We start from the raw sequence: 15,278 nt of genomic DNA on the forward strand, positions 1-15,278 counted from the left end.
GAATAAACTACGACCCAATGGGGTGATGTCGGAGAGATTTTCAAGTTACTGTACTTAATGCCACCTGCCATAATACAACTCACTTGGGTTCCAATACTAAAGACTGGCCAAGCAATTTCATAAGTCGGGGGTCCTCCTGACTCTCCTTTTAACAGATGCTTGGGAAGAGAAGGATCAGGTCGTTTGAATCTAAACTAAAAACATATGAACACTCAGCCTAGGTAAGCGCTCATGTGAGGAGTCCGGAGAGATAGAGGTCAGCTAAGCGCTTATTTGTCTGACAACTACAGTACAGAAAACAAGTATTTGATACACTGTTGATTTTGCAAGTTTTCCCACTTACACAGAATGTAGAGGTCTGTAATTTTTATAATTTTTATCATATATACACTTCAATTGTAACAGACAGAATCCCCCCCCCAAAAAATTAGAGAAAATCATATTGTATTATTTTTAAATAATTAATCCCTTCGCGACCGAGGACATACTGGTATATCTTAAATCATGAAGGGGTGATCGCCGCCAGACACTGCGGTGAGCCGATGGGAAACACTGCATATGTCTGCTTATTTGAACAGCATACATGTCCAGCTAACACGCATGGGTGGATTTGCGATCCACCTGTGCCTGTTAACCCCTTAGACCGTGCTGTGTAAATGGGACAGTGCAATTTAAATGGGAATGGCTGTGTAGCTCTGATCAACAGAAATTAATCAATGATCAGACTGCTGATACTTATAGTCCCCTAGGGGACTAGTAAAATAAAATAAAAAATGTAAAAAAAAAAGTAAAAATTTTAAAAAACCTAAATGTTTAAATCACCCCCATTTGCCCCATTCAATATGAAGCGGTTAAAAAATTAAAAAAATATACACATATTTGGAATTGCCGAGTTCAGAAATGCCCGATCTATCAAAATATAAAATCAATTAACCTGATTGGTAAACGGCATAGTGGCAAAACAATTCCAAATGACAAAATTATGTTTATTGGTCGTCGCAAATTTTGCACAAAATGCAAAAACAGGTGATTAAAATGACGCATCTGCGCAAAAAGGATACCATTAAAAATATCAGCTCAAGATGCAACAAATAAGCCTTCACTGAGTCCCATATCCGAAAAATGAGGACGCTATGGGTCATGGAGAATGGTGAAAAAAGTGCACCAGTTTTTTTGGACAAACTCCTGATTTTTTTTTAACCCCTTAGATAAAAGTAAACCTATACATATTTGGTGTCTATAAACTCGTACTGATTTGAAGCATCATGCCCACACATCTGTTTTACTATATAGTGAAAACGGTGAATAAAATATCCCAAAAACAATTGTGCAATCAAACTATTTTTGCAATTTTTCAGCACTTGGAATTGTTTTGCCATTTTCCAGTACAATACGAGGGACTGCTGATAAGTCTTTAGCTTTGTGATCTTTTTTTGTTTCTATGGTAACGAATGTTACATCACATGCCTTATGTATCTATTATATGTTTTTAAAATTTTGTGTTTGTTGCTTATGGCAACAGTGTTCTACGTATGTGAGAAAACAAAATGGTGGAGTCTAATGCGATATTCACAGCAACTGAGAGCAGAGGATTGACAAAAATTCTTGTTTCTCCAAGGAAAGGCCGTGAAGGATATTCATGGTGCTATGTCGCAGACATTGGGGGATCAATGCTCTTCATATTCCACAGTTAAGAACTGGGTTGCCAAATTTAAAATAGGCCACTTCAGCACCAATGATGAGGAACGTCTTGGACGACCAAAAGTGGTTGTTGTTCCAGAGATCGTCGATGCTGTGCACAACCTCATATTGGAGAATCGACGAATTTCAACTAAAGCAATAGCAGACATCATGGGGATTTCACGTGAACGTGTTTGTGTCATTATCCATGAACATTTGGACATGAGGAAGCGATCTGCAAAGTGGGTCCCCAAATATTTAACAACAGATCAGAGAAGCATACGAGGGAAAACTTCCCGATCCATTTGTCAGCGTCCTGACTGATAAGAACTTCCTGGAAAGACTGGTCACTATGGATGAGACCTGGATTTATTTGTATGATCCTGAAAACAAGGAGCAGTCAAAAGAGAAGAGGCACAGTGGTTCTCCTCGTCCAAAGAAGGTCAGGGTGCAAAAATCAGCCACTAACGTGATGGCGTCTGTGTTCTGGGATAAGGAGGGTGTGCTGCTAGTGGACTACCTTCAAAAGGTTTCCATTATCAATGCAAGGTATTACATTGAACTTTTGGACCAACTGAAGGCAGCTCTGAAGGCCAAAAGGTGTGGCAAGCTGTCCAAAGAAATCTTGTCCCTGCAAGACAACGCCTCCGCTCACACTGCACAAGCGACCACGGCAAAACTGGCAGAGCTGGGCTTCCAGCTGGTTGACCACCCACCTTATTCACCAGATCTAGCTCCCTTAAACTATCATCTGTTCCCAAACCTGGAGAAACACCTTAAGAGTACCAAATTTCACACCATTTATTATGTCATGGCTGCTACGGATGCCTGGCTTGAGGCACAACCGAAATCCTTCTTTTTGCTAGGCTTACAGAACTTGGAAAACTGATGTAAGAAGTGTGTTGACATCAGAGGAGAGTATAGTGGATCCTCGGTTTACAAGTAACTCAGTTTGTGAGCATTTCGCTATACGAGCAAAGTTTGCTGTAAATTTGTAACTTAGTTTATAAGCATGCTTTGCTGTACGAGCAAATAGTCACCACACACACTTCCGGTTCCGTACTTTAACCGCGCTCTGATCCGCTCTTGCAGTCCGCACAAACACGCAGAAACACACACAAAAACGCACGCACACACACATATGCTCATCTTACCTTCCGTTCCATCGCCTGCCTCCTGGTTCTTGTAGTTCGCCGATACAGAATGTGTATCGGGTAACCATCGCAAAGATGGAGGAACTTCCACTGTCAGCCGCAACTCAGAGGTAAGCAGCTCCTGCCGTTGACGTCAGCGCTCTGGCAACAGAAGTTCCTCCATCGTTGCGATGGTTACCCGATACACATCCTGTAGCGGCGAACTACAAGAACCATGAGGCCGGCAATGGAACGGAAAGTAAGGGGAGCATAATATGTGTATGTGCATGCGTGTTTGTGTGTGTTTGTGCATGTGTGGAATGGCACAATAGGGGACCAAGATGGAACATTGAACAAGTTGTGGAACGAATTGTCTGAGCTTGCATTATATCCTATGGGAAATTTTGCTTTGCTAGACGAGTAACTTGGCTTACAAGCACACTCCCAGAACGGATGGTTCTCGTAAACCAAGCTTCCACCGTATGTGGAATAAATGTAAAGTGTTATCATCCTATCTCATTTCTTCCTGGGTAAAGCCAAAGAGTTATCAGCAGTCCCTCGTATATGTAAAACTCATGGTTTCATTGAAAAGTACAACTCGTCCTGCAAAAAACAAACCCTTATATGGCAAGATTGACGGGAAAATAAAAATGTTACGGCTCTCGGAAGAAGGGGATGAAACAACAAAAATGGAAAAATTTGGCCAGGGTCAAGGGGTTAACTTGCATTTTATTGCATGAAATAAGTATTTGATCACCTATTTGAAGTTCACCAATGACCAAAATAATTTTTTTTTTTATATATCAACATCACTCACCCTGTTTGGAGGAAGAAGTAGGATGAGTACAACCTCATTAACCATCCCAACTGTGAAGCATGGGGGTGGAAACATCATACTGTGGGGGTGCTTTTCTGCAAAGGGGACAGGACGACTGCACCATATTAAAGGGAAGATGGATGGGGTCATGTATCGCAAGATTTTAGTGAACAACCTCCTTCATTCAGTAAGAGCATTGAAGATGGGTCATGGCTGGGTCTTACAGCATGACAGTGACCCGAAATACACAGCCATGGCAACTAAGGAGTGGCTTCATAAGGCTGGATTTACACAATGGTATGGCTTCCGATGCAAGTGCATCAGATGCGATATGCTAATGACCCCCAGCACCCACTGTACTGCCAGCATGAGCCAAGTGTCATGCAACTGTGATCAGATCAAAGCTGTGGAAGAGAGGGAGGGATTAATCTCTCCATTTCCTCCATTGTCAGCTGGTGCGATTATCCCACTCCACTCAGATATCATCCGAGTGCAGTCCGATGATTCTCTCGCACCCATAGATTTGTATGTGAGCGAGTGACACGGCTCTCATTGACAATCGCAGCATGCTGCGACTTTTTGCTCATCCTGAATTTGTATGAGAAAAAAGCTGATCATCTGCTCTCCCTCATTAAATAACATTTACCCAAGTGCAATGCGAGAAAATTGTGTAAGCGGACCCTAAGAAGCATTTTAAGTTCCTGGAGTGGTCTAGCCAGTCTTCAGACCTGCAAAACAAGGAAGCCGCGGAGACATCATCACATGTTTCTCAACGCTGGCAGGTAACTAGGGGGGCATTGCTCTAGAATCACTGCGTTGAGAAAACATGTGATAGTGTCTCCGCGGTGCTGTATGTTGATCTCCCTAAGGCAACCATCCTTACATATATAGTCTTCTACTAGGCATTGCTCCCACTAGCCAGTTTCCTACTCCACACTGATGAGGGGCAAATACCCCGAAACAGCTGTCTGTTGATGGATACCATGTTTTGGCATAGGTGGTTTCCTTGACTGGACACTGCCCTTCCCGTGGTTTTTCCTTCCCGGTGAAAGACCTGGCTAGTTACCTGCCAGCATTGAGAAACATATGATGGTGTCTCCGCGGCTTCCTTGTTTTGCATATTTCCCAGGGGGCATTGCTCTAGAATCACTGCGTTGAGAAAACACGTGATGGTGCTCCGCGGTGCTGGATGTTGATCTCCCTAAGGTCAACCATCCTTACCTATATAGTCTTCAGACCTGAACCCAATAGAAAATCTTTGGAGGCAGCTGAAATTCAATATTGTTCAGTGACTGCCCCGAAACTTGAAAGACCTGGAGAAGATCTGTATGGATGACTGGGCCAAAATTCCTACTGCAGTGTGTGCAAACCTGGTCATGAACTACAGGAAACATCTGAGCTCAGTAATTGCAAACAAAGGTTTCTGTTCCAAATAGTAAGTTCTGTTTTCTATTGTCTTAAATACGTATTTCATGCACTAAAATGCAAATTAATTATTTATTTAATAATCATACAATGTGATTTTCTGGATTTTTGGGGGGGGGGGATTTCATCTGTCACAGTTGAAGTTTACCTACAATACAAACTACAGACCCCGCTATTTTCCTAACTCTATCTATGGTATATGGACACTTTTACTTTATACCAGAAAAGAAGACTCACCTGTCTCTTGATCCTAAGAATCACAGACTGGACTCGGCTTTATCCTGCTCTTTTTTCAGTATTTATGTGTGGATGGGATCAGGTTCATTTATTTGTTACTTACCATATTTTTCGTATTATAAGACACATTTTTCTTCCTAAAAATTTGGGAGAGAAATTAGGGGTGTGTCTTATAATGCGAATGTAACTTATTGGCAGGTGGAGAACGGGCGCTGTGCTGGCTGCGATGGGTACTGTGCTGGCTGTGGTTGGGCTCTGCTGGCTGCGGTGGGGGCTATGTGGAACAAGGCAGTGCGGCAGGTGGGATGCTCTGTCGGTGGTGCAAGCTTCAAATAATGGTGCCCAAAGTTGGCACGTGCACAGATGGAGCTGTCGGCTCAAGATCTCATCTGTGCACGCGCAACCTCCGGCCCATTGATCTCCCAGCAGCGGACTTAAGGAAAATGGCGCCCGGAAGTGGCACGGCCAGATGAGATCTCGGCTTGTCATTGAGCTGAGAGCGCAATCTGTGCATGCGCCCACTCGGCGCACTGAACTGCCTTCAGAGCATCTGTGACAACCAGCGCACCACCCTGCTCCACACAGCCAGCACGGCGCCTGCAGCTAACACAACCCGGACCGAAGCTAACACAGCCCCCACCGCAGCGCCTGCAGCATCGCCCTACTCCAGCACTGCCCCTGCCTCCTGTGACCCTGGTCCAACACCACTGCCGCCCCCCCTCCGATAAGACACCATTGAAGTATAAGACGGATCCTCCTTTTTTTTACCTGTTTAATCTAAATTTGGGGTGCGTTTTATAATCCGGTGCATCTTATGAAACAAAATATACGGTGCATATTTTTTTAATTTTAGGTGTATTTTTTTCCAGAAAAATTCAGATACTAGGTTACTTAGGCTAAGTTCACATTTCCGTTGTTTTGCATAAGTCACATGCGTCGCTTGACGCATGTGACTGATGCGCTGTACAACAGATGACAAAGGACAGAATTCTTTGTCGGACTCCGTTGTGTGCGGGGGCGGAGTGCGAGGGAGCGAGTTCGGGGTGGGTGGAGCCGAGCGAGGCCGTGGCACTGAGGACGTCAGTGCCGCGGGGACTGCAGGGCTGGGGACAGGTGAGTGTGTGTGTGTGTGTGTACATGCGGAGTGCGGGAGGGGGCGGAGCGGGGAAATGTCAGGCTCCCTGAATATCAGGTATAAGCAAACCACTTTTTGCTTGGTTACCCAATATTTATCTTGGTTACCAGCATACACCGCTTAGCGCTGGCTCCCTGCACCCGTAACCAGTGTAAATATCGGGTAACTAACCAAAGCGCATTGCTTGGTTACCCGATGTGTATCCTGGTTACGGGTGCAGGGAGCCAGAGAGAGCATGCGCAGCAACATCCTACGAATTGCGCTGCTCAAAAAACGTTACAGGCTGCGTTGCTCCCGCCCGGCGGTCAGTTAAAAAACGACTGACCGCGACGCAGCGATGCAACGCAGCATCATCAGTCACAATCCGTCACTAATAGAAGTCTATAGTGAAAAACTGTATGCCGGCAAAATATTTTGCAGGATACCGTAATTCCTCAAGGCAACGGATTGTGACTGATGCAAAACAACGAAAGTGTGAACCTAGCCTAGGATGACATATTACACATGTGCATTTTAGGATTACACTGCTGAATATTGTGCTGTTCTAGTAAATAGTTTTTTGGGGTCCTTTTAGTAACAAATATGGTATGTTGACTGTAACCATTGTGTTACTGATAAGTGTTTATGTCTTCTTTTAATGTAATCCAGGCTATTAAAAGGATTATAGGATTCAGTGATATGCTAATATCTCTCAGGGCAGAAAATAGGTCATAGGGAAAAAGTAGTATAAGATCTAGGGATAAAGTAATAGTTTATACCCTAAAATATTACTCTTGATATTATCTAAATGCCATTTAATGACATCAGTAGTAATATATTGAAACCTGGGCAAGAATTGGCACATGCAGTATGTGGGTCATAATCTCGTGCTGTCTCTAGCTTGGCAGTAGTAGTGGTGCTGAGCAGCCGGGATGTCTAGCATAGATTAGCATAATGAGCCACATTCTGGTAAAGGTGATTTCAAAGAAACCTTTTACATTCTAAAGGCTGCAACATACTGTATATCACAAAGTGAGTACTCCCCTCACATTTTTGTAAATACATTGTTATTCTATCTTGCCATGGAACAACATTGAGGATATGACTCTTTGATACAATATAAAGTAGTCAGTGTGTAGCTTAACAGAGTAAATTTGGTTCCCTCTAAATAACTCAAAACACAGCCATTAATGTCTAAACTGCTGGCAATTTAAGTGAGTACACCCCTAAGTGAAGAATGGCCAAACTGTGGCCAATTAGCCATTTCCCTCCCTGGTGTCATGTAGTTCATCAGTGTTACAAGGTCTCAGGTGTGAGTGCGGAGCAGGTGTGTTACGTTTGGTGTTATCGCTCACACACTCACATACTCGTCACTGGAAGTTCAACATGGCTCATCATGGCAAAGAATTGTCTGAGAATCTGAAAAAAATAATTGTTGCTCTACATAAAGATGGCCTAGGCTATAAGAAGATTGCCAAAACCCCAAAACTGAGTTACAGCACGGTGGCCAAAACCATTCAGTGGTTTAACAAGACAGGTTCTGCTCAGAAGAGGCCTCGCCATGGCCAACCAAAGAAGATGAGTGCACATGCTCAGCGTCATATACAGAGGATGTCTTTTCAACATAGACGTATGAGTGCTGAAAAGGTTATAGGGGTAGGGGGGGTCAGTCTGTCAGTGCTCAGACCACATGACACGCACTTCATCAAATTGATCTGCATGATTGTCTTCCCAGAAAGAAGCCTCTTCTAAAGATGATGCACAGGAAAGATCATCGGAACCATATCCTGTGGTCTGATGAGGCCAAGAAAAACTTTTTGGGTTCAGATGGTGTAAAGCGTGTGGCGGCAACCAGGTGAGGAGGATAAAGACAAGTGTGTGTTGCCTACAGTCAAGTATAGTGGTGAGAGTGTCCTGGTATAGGTCTGCATCAGTGCTGCCGGCTGTGGGGGCTACAGTTCATTGAGGGAACCATGAATGACAACATGTACTGTGATATACTGAAGCGTATGATCCACTCCCTTCGGAAACTGGGCCGCAGAGCAGTATACCAACATGATAAAGACTCAAAACACACCTCCAAGACGACCACTGCCTTGCTAGCGAAACTGAAGGTGAAGGTGCTGAACTGGCCAAGCGTCTCCAGACCTAAACCCTATTCAGCATCTATTAGGTATAGGAATGGAAGGTGGAGGAGCACAAGATCTCTAATATCCACCAGCTCTGTGCTGTCATCATGGAGGATTGAAGAGGATCCAGCGGCTTCTGTGAAGTTCTCGTGAACTCCATGCCCAAGGCATTTAAGCAGTGCTTGAAAATAATGGTGGCCAAACTAAATCTTGACAATTTGGGCACAATTTTACCATTTTCAGTTAGGGGTGTACTCACTTTTGTTGCCATCAGTTTAGACATTAAAGGGGTTATCCGGATTATTTTGACTTTTTTTTATTATTTCCCTATTGGGCTACATTGGGGCAGGTAAGTAGATAGTGACCACTTACTTGCCCTGCTGTCAGCCCCTTCCCCCGGCTCAGAGCGGACATATGACCGCTCCTGCCGCGATTTTGCTGCTTCTGGGCATTTCATGTCAATATGGGCAGGACCATGTTGACATGCAAATCTGGGAACAGCATGTTGCCGCACTGCTGGGCGGGTACAGTGCGTGGAGTCCCCGACCCCCTTCCCTACACCCTCCCACACATTCCCCCGCACCCCGTACTCTCCCCACTTCCTCCCCCGACACTGCTGTGGGGTCCGTGACCTGGGGGAGGGGCCTGTTGGCGGCTGCCCACGGTGTCACCACCAGCACCAGGCCCCCTGCTCAGGATCGCACATTCAAATGCATTGGCATCACAAATGCCGATACATTTGAAAGCACTGATGAGATGCCGTATGTCCGTTCCGTTATTATGGAACATGTCCTATTCTGTTCCGTAATAACGGACCGTGACTCAATATAAGTCAATGGGCCCGCAAAATCCCTGGAAGCTGCACAGAAGCACTTCCGTCTGACCTCCGTCGGGTGCCGGAGCAGTCTGTGTTCCGCTCCCTGCCAGCCCCACGGCTGCCCGCACAGCAATGTCAGTGGCTGCCCGCACTGCAGTATCAGCAGCTTCTCACACAGCAGTGCGGGCAGCCGCGGGGATGATGTGCGCTGCTGTCAGAAGGTTAGATGAGATCATTACCTGCTGTGACGATCTCCTGCACTCCTGACGTCAGCGCTGTCACTGCCTTCTATGCCCGCCGCGTTCTCATGTCACGTCTCGCGGGCGGCCTGAGACTGTCACTAGCAGTGACGTCACGGGCTCCCGCGATTCTTCGCTGTGAACGCGGCGGGCATAGAAGGCAGTGCCAGCGCTAACGTCAGGAGAGCAGGAGATCATCACAGCAGGTAATGATCTCATCTGACCTCCTGATGGCAGCGCTCGTCATCCCCTGCAGTGACCTGGGCTGACCTATTGATGTTAGCTCAGGTCACTGCACTACTCTCCCAGCCAATGGGGAACATTCTGTTCTTCATTGACTGGAACAGTGACTATGGTATGGAGCGTTGTGGGACCCCCTTATTGGATTACGCCGGACCTGGATTTGATTGTTCTTTTCAATAAATTGGTGAAAGAGGGAATGTTTTGAAGAGTGTTTTTTTAAATAAAACCTTTTTTGTTGTCTATTTTTTTTTTGATTACTGACTGGGTTGTGATGTCGGGTATCTGATAGATGCTTGAGATCACTAACTCCAGGGACTGATGCCAGGTGACATTACACAGCTGGCATCAACCCCATATATTACCCATTTTGCCACTGCACCAGGGCAACGGGATGAGTTGGGGCAAAGCGCCAGGATTGGCACATCTAATGGATGCGCCACTTCTGGGGCGGCTGCAGCCTGCTATTTTAAGGCTGGGGAGTGTCCAATAACAGTGGACCTCCCTAGTCTGAGAATACCAGACCACAGCTGTCTGCTTTACCTTGGTTGGTGATCCAATTTGGTGGGGACCCCGTGTTTTTTGCTTTAAATTATTTATTTAATTTAAAATAACAGCTTGGGGTGTCCTCTGTTTTGGATTACCAGCCAAGCTAAAGCTGCCAGCTGTGGTCTGTAGGCTGCAGCCGTCTGCTTTTCCCTTGCTGGCTACAAAAGATAGGGGGGACCCCACGTCGGTTTTTTTTTTTAAATTATTTATTTTTTGTCTAAATACACGGCTAAGCACCCTTTAGTGCCACATGAAAGTCACTAAAGGGTGCCAGCTTAGAATATGCAGGGGGGTAGGACATTATATATGTCTTTCTCATCTATCTATCTAGCTATCTATCTATCTATCTATCATCCTATAAAGACTGATGAGTTGCTGCAATTTATTGCAGCAACGAAAAAAAAAATAATTTTGGTGTTTTTGAATTTTCATTGTTTACAGTGTTTACTGATTGTACTAATTCCTTTAGTATTTTGATTGATCGTACTAGTCTGAATGCGGCGATACAACTAATGTGTATTTTTCTTTATTATCTTTATTTTTAATGGGGAAAAAGGGCGTGATTTAAACTTTATAGTTTTTGTTTGATCGCTTGTGCTATATACAACAATGCCATAGCATTGCTGTATATACAGTGCCTACAAGTAGTATTCAACCCCCTGCAGATTTAGCAGGTTTACACATTCGGAATTAACTTGGCATTGTGACATTTGGACTGTAGATCAGCCTGGAAGTGTGAAATGCACTGCAGCAAAAAAGAATGTTATTTCTTTTTTTATTTTTTTTTTTTAAATTGTGAAAAGTTTATTCAGAGGGTCATTTATTATTCAACCCCTCAAACCACAAGAATTCTGTTTGGTTCCCCTAAAGTATTAAGAAGTATTTCAGGCACAAAGAACAATGAGCTTCACATGTTTGGATTAAGTATCTCTTCTTCCAGCCTTTTCTGACTAATTAAGACCCTCCCCAAACTTGTGAACAGCACTCATACTTGGTCAACATGGGAAAGACAAAGGAGCATTCCAAGGCCATCAGAGACAAGATCGTGGAGGGTCACAAGGCTGGCAAGGGGTACAAAACCCTTTCCAAGGAGTTGGGCCTACCTGTCTCCACTGTTGGGAGCATCATCCGGAAGTGGAAGGCTTCCGAACTACTGTTAGCCTTCCACGGCCTGGACAACCTTTGAAAGTTTCCACCCGTGCCGAGGCCAGGCTTGTCTGAAGAGTCAAGGCTAACCCAAGGACAACAAGGAAGGAGCTCCGGGAAGATCTCCTGGCAGTGGGGACATTGGTTTCAGTCAATACCATAAGTAACGTACTCCACCGCAATGGTCTCCGTTCCAGACGAGCCCGTAAGGTACCTTAACTTTCAAAGCGTCATGTCAAGGCTCGTCTACAGTTTGCTCATGATCACTTGGAGGACTCTGAGACAGACTGGTTCAAGGTTCTCTGGTCTGATGAGACCAAGATCGAGATCTTTGGTGCCAACCACACACGTGACGTTTGGAGACTGGATGGCACTGCATACGACCCCAAGAATACCCTCCCTACAGTCAAGCATGGTGGTGGCAGCATCATGCTGTGGGGCTGTTTCTCAGCCAAGGAGCCTGGCCATCTGGTCCGCATCCATGGGAAGATGGATAGCACGGCCTACCTGGAGATTTTGGCCAAGAACCTCCGCTCCTCCATCAAGGATCTTAAGATGGGTCGTCATTTCATCTTCCAACAAGACAACGACCCAAAGCACACAGCCAAGAAAACCAAGGCCTGGTTCAAGAGGGAAAAAATCAAGGTGTTGCAGTGGCCTAGTCAGTCTCCTGACCTTAACCCAATTGAAAACTTGTGGAAGGAGCTCAAGATTAAAGTCCACATGAGACACCCAAAGAACTTAGATAACTTGGAGAAGATCTGCATGGAGGAGTGGGCCAAGATAACTCCAGAGACCTGTGCTGGCCTGATCAGGTCTTATAAAAGACGATTATTAGCTGTAATTGCAAACAAGGGTTATTCCACAAAATATTAAACCTAGGGGTTGAATAATAATTGACCCACACTTTTATGTTGAAAATTTATTAAAATTTAACTGAGCAACATAACTTGTTGGTTGGTAAGATTTATGCATCTGTTAATAAATCCTGCTCTTGTTTGAAGTTTGCAGGCTCTAACTTATTTGCATCTTATCAAACCTGCTAAATCTGCAGGGGGTTGAATACTACTTGTAGGCACTGTAGTAAAAATCACAGTCTCCTGTGAAGCTCGGCCACAGGCAGGTTTCAAAGGAGCTCTTCAACAGACCTGCTGTCACAGCAACACATCGTCGATTCGCGATCATGTCATGGGGGCGCCGATGGGCACTTAAAATGGAGTTTGACAGCGGGAATTAACAGGTTAACAATCGTTAGAGGCAGTTCTGGCTGTAATACACAGCTTACCTGCCGAGTATGCGGTGGGCTCCCTCTGTGATCCCACTGCATACACTCGCTTCTGACTTGCGCTGGAAGAGTAAATAAACTTTCATTTTCTTAATAATTTTTCCAGCATGGAAAGTTATGACACTTTATAAATAATTTTATTAAGGGATTTGTCGTCATTCCTGTAAAACAAATTGCAGATAAGTGGCTTCCAAATTACTGCTTTTCCCAGTCTATTCTTTTGCCTTCAGCTGCATGAATATCAGAATATACTGTACTCATTTGGAGTACAGATGATGGCAGTAAAAGGGTCAGCATCTGTCTCCTTCTTTGGGTGTTGTGCTTATAAAGACAATCTCGTGCAGCAGCTTATCCTTAGAGTTAGTGAGACAGGAGCTGAGCCTTTCACTGCAATCATCTGTACTCCATATAAGTGCATTCTGATATCAATGCAGCTTAAGGGAAGCAAATCGACTGAGCAAAAGTAGAAGTGTGGAAGCTACTTACCTGAAATTTATTTCACAACAATGAAGACAAATCCCTTTAAGCGAACCCATCACTAGTTTTTCCCCTTATAAGCTGTGGCCACCACCAGTGAGTCTTTATAATCAGCATTCCAGAATACTGTATATAAGAGCCCAGACCACTCACCTAGGGGTCAGTAATATATATATATATATATATATATATATATATATATATATATATATATATATATATATATATATATATATTTAATCATTTATATAGCGCTATTAATTCCACAGCACTTTACATACATTGGCAACACTGTCCTCATTGGGGCTCACAATCTAAATTCGCTATCAGTATGTTTTTGGAGTGTGGGAGGAAACTGGAGTACCCGGAGGAAACCCATGCAAACACGGGGAGAACATACAAACTCCTTGCAGATGTTGTAAGGTCCTATGCGTGTCGCTATTCGCATGTCTAGCACCTCCTCTCTGCTGCAGTCGCCGTCCTCCTTCTTCCCAGCCCTCTGTGAATGGCGCGTCCTATGTCATCCACACAGGCCGCCATTGAGGTCCTGCGCAGGCGCCCTTTGAGCTGCCCGGTAGAGGGCAGATCAAAGTATTATAGTGCGCATGCATGGGCGGTCTTTTTACTTGCGTCTGCACGTTACAGTACTTTGATCTGCCCTCAGCAGGACAGAACAAAGTGCGCCTGCGCAGGATTATATAAGTTTAGGGACTTTACCTTTATATAACAATTAGTTTCCGTACAACACAGTGAAATATTTAGACAACGTCAACACATACAGGACCGAACACTGCTGGGCATAAAAATGGAGCCTTGTCATACCTAAGAGAACACTGATGATATCTTAACCTGTTCACTGCTGGAGGAGTAAAGCAGGCTTTGCTAGAAACTAGGCGTGCTGCAAACCATCCCTGCCTACAGGGGCTATGCTAAACTCGTCATTATACAGACCTTTCGTAGTTAATTAGCAGCAGGGTGGGAATGTACGTGAGGTGTTTTCTAGATACCATTATGTCAGCATGCTTATAAAAAAAGAAGCAAGCAATACAAGTTTATATGCATGATATGTTGTAAAGAATGACAAGAGTGAAAGATACAAATGTAAACAAAAATAATGAGTTGTCAGCAAAAAAATAGTTGTCAGCAAGAGGTGTCATAATAATGGGTGTTTGGAAATGCCTGCATTATTGTGTTGCTTTGGATTGTGGAAAAGGACAACCCATAGGAAGCTGTGTATAATGACTGCCTACAGTTGTCACCTCTGATCCTCCCATTCTATCAAATACTTGATGGTGTAAATTTTTCCGATTATTGCATTAACAATCTATTCTTACATGGCATTCACAGCCCACAATGTATCTGTAAATGTGTGTAAATGAACAAGATATAAGCTTATTATGACAGTCCCGGTCCATTTCTGGTTTGAGTTCAAAATAGGAGACAGTTTCCTAGGTGAACACATAAGTGATATGTGTGAAGAGTCGATGTGCTACACAACTGCAGACTTTTGAATCCTTACAGTGCGCACAACACATGCTGTTAGGATTCTCCGATCTTTGCAATTTTTACTTATTTAGTAAGATGATACAACCACTTTAAAGAGCACCTGTAAGCAAAAAAAAACTACCTGAAGCCATAGTGGTAATGTCCTGCTGGAGACAGGAGGACCCCTGCCGAGCGACGCAACTTAAAGGGTACACCATGTTAACAATACAATGGAAAGCTATGGTGCTAGGGAGAGGAGAGCGGGGTCACCTCCTAACACTCACCTGAGGCTGATCCCTGCACTCCCTAACATCCCCAGACGGGTTCATCTTGCCGTGTGCCGTCATGTGACTAGGTCCTCGCTGGCTTTGAACTCACCCTGAATAATGCACAGGCCAGCAAGACGCTAGTCTCACCACTACAATAAAACAACATGAGGAACGTAAGACACAGGGGAAAGACACAACAAATAGTTCTCCACAGCTACTCAAGCAGGAAGCTTCTC

Source organism: Anomaloglossus baeobatrachus, chromosome 3 (assembly GCF_048569485.1).
Source record: "Anomaloglossus baeobatrachus isolate aAnoBae1 chromosome 3, aAnoBae1.hap1, whole genome shotgun sequence".
Classification (NCBI taxonomy): domain Eukaryota; kingdom Metazoa; phylum Chordata; class Amphibia; order Anura; family Aromobatidae; genus Anomaloglossus; species Anomaloglossus baeobatrachus.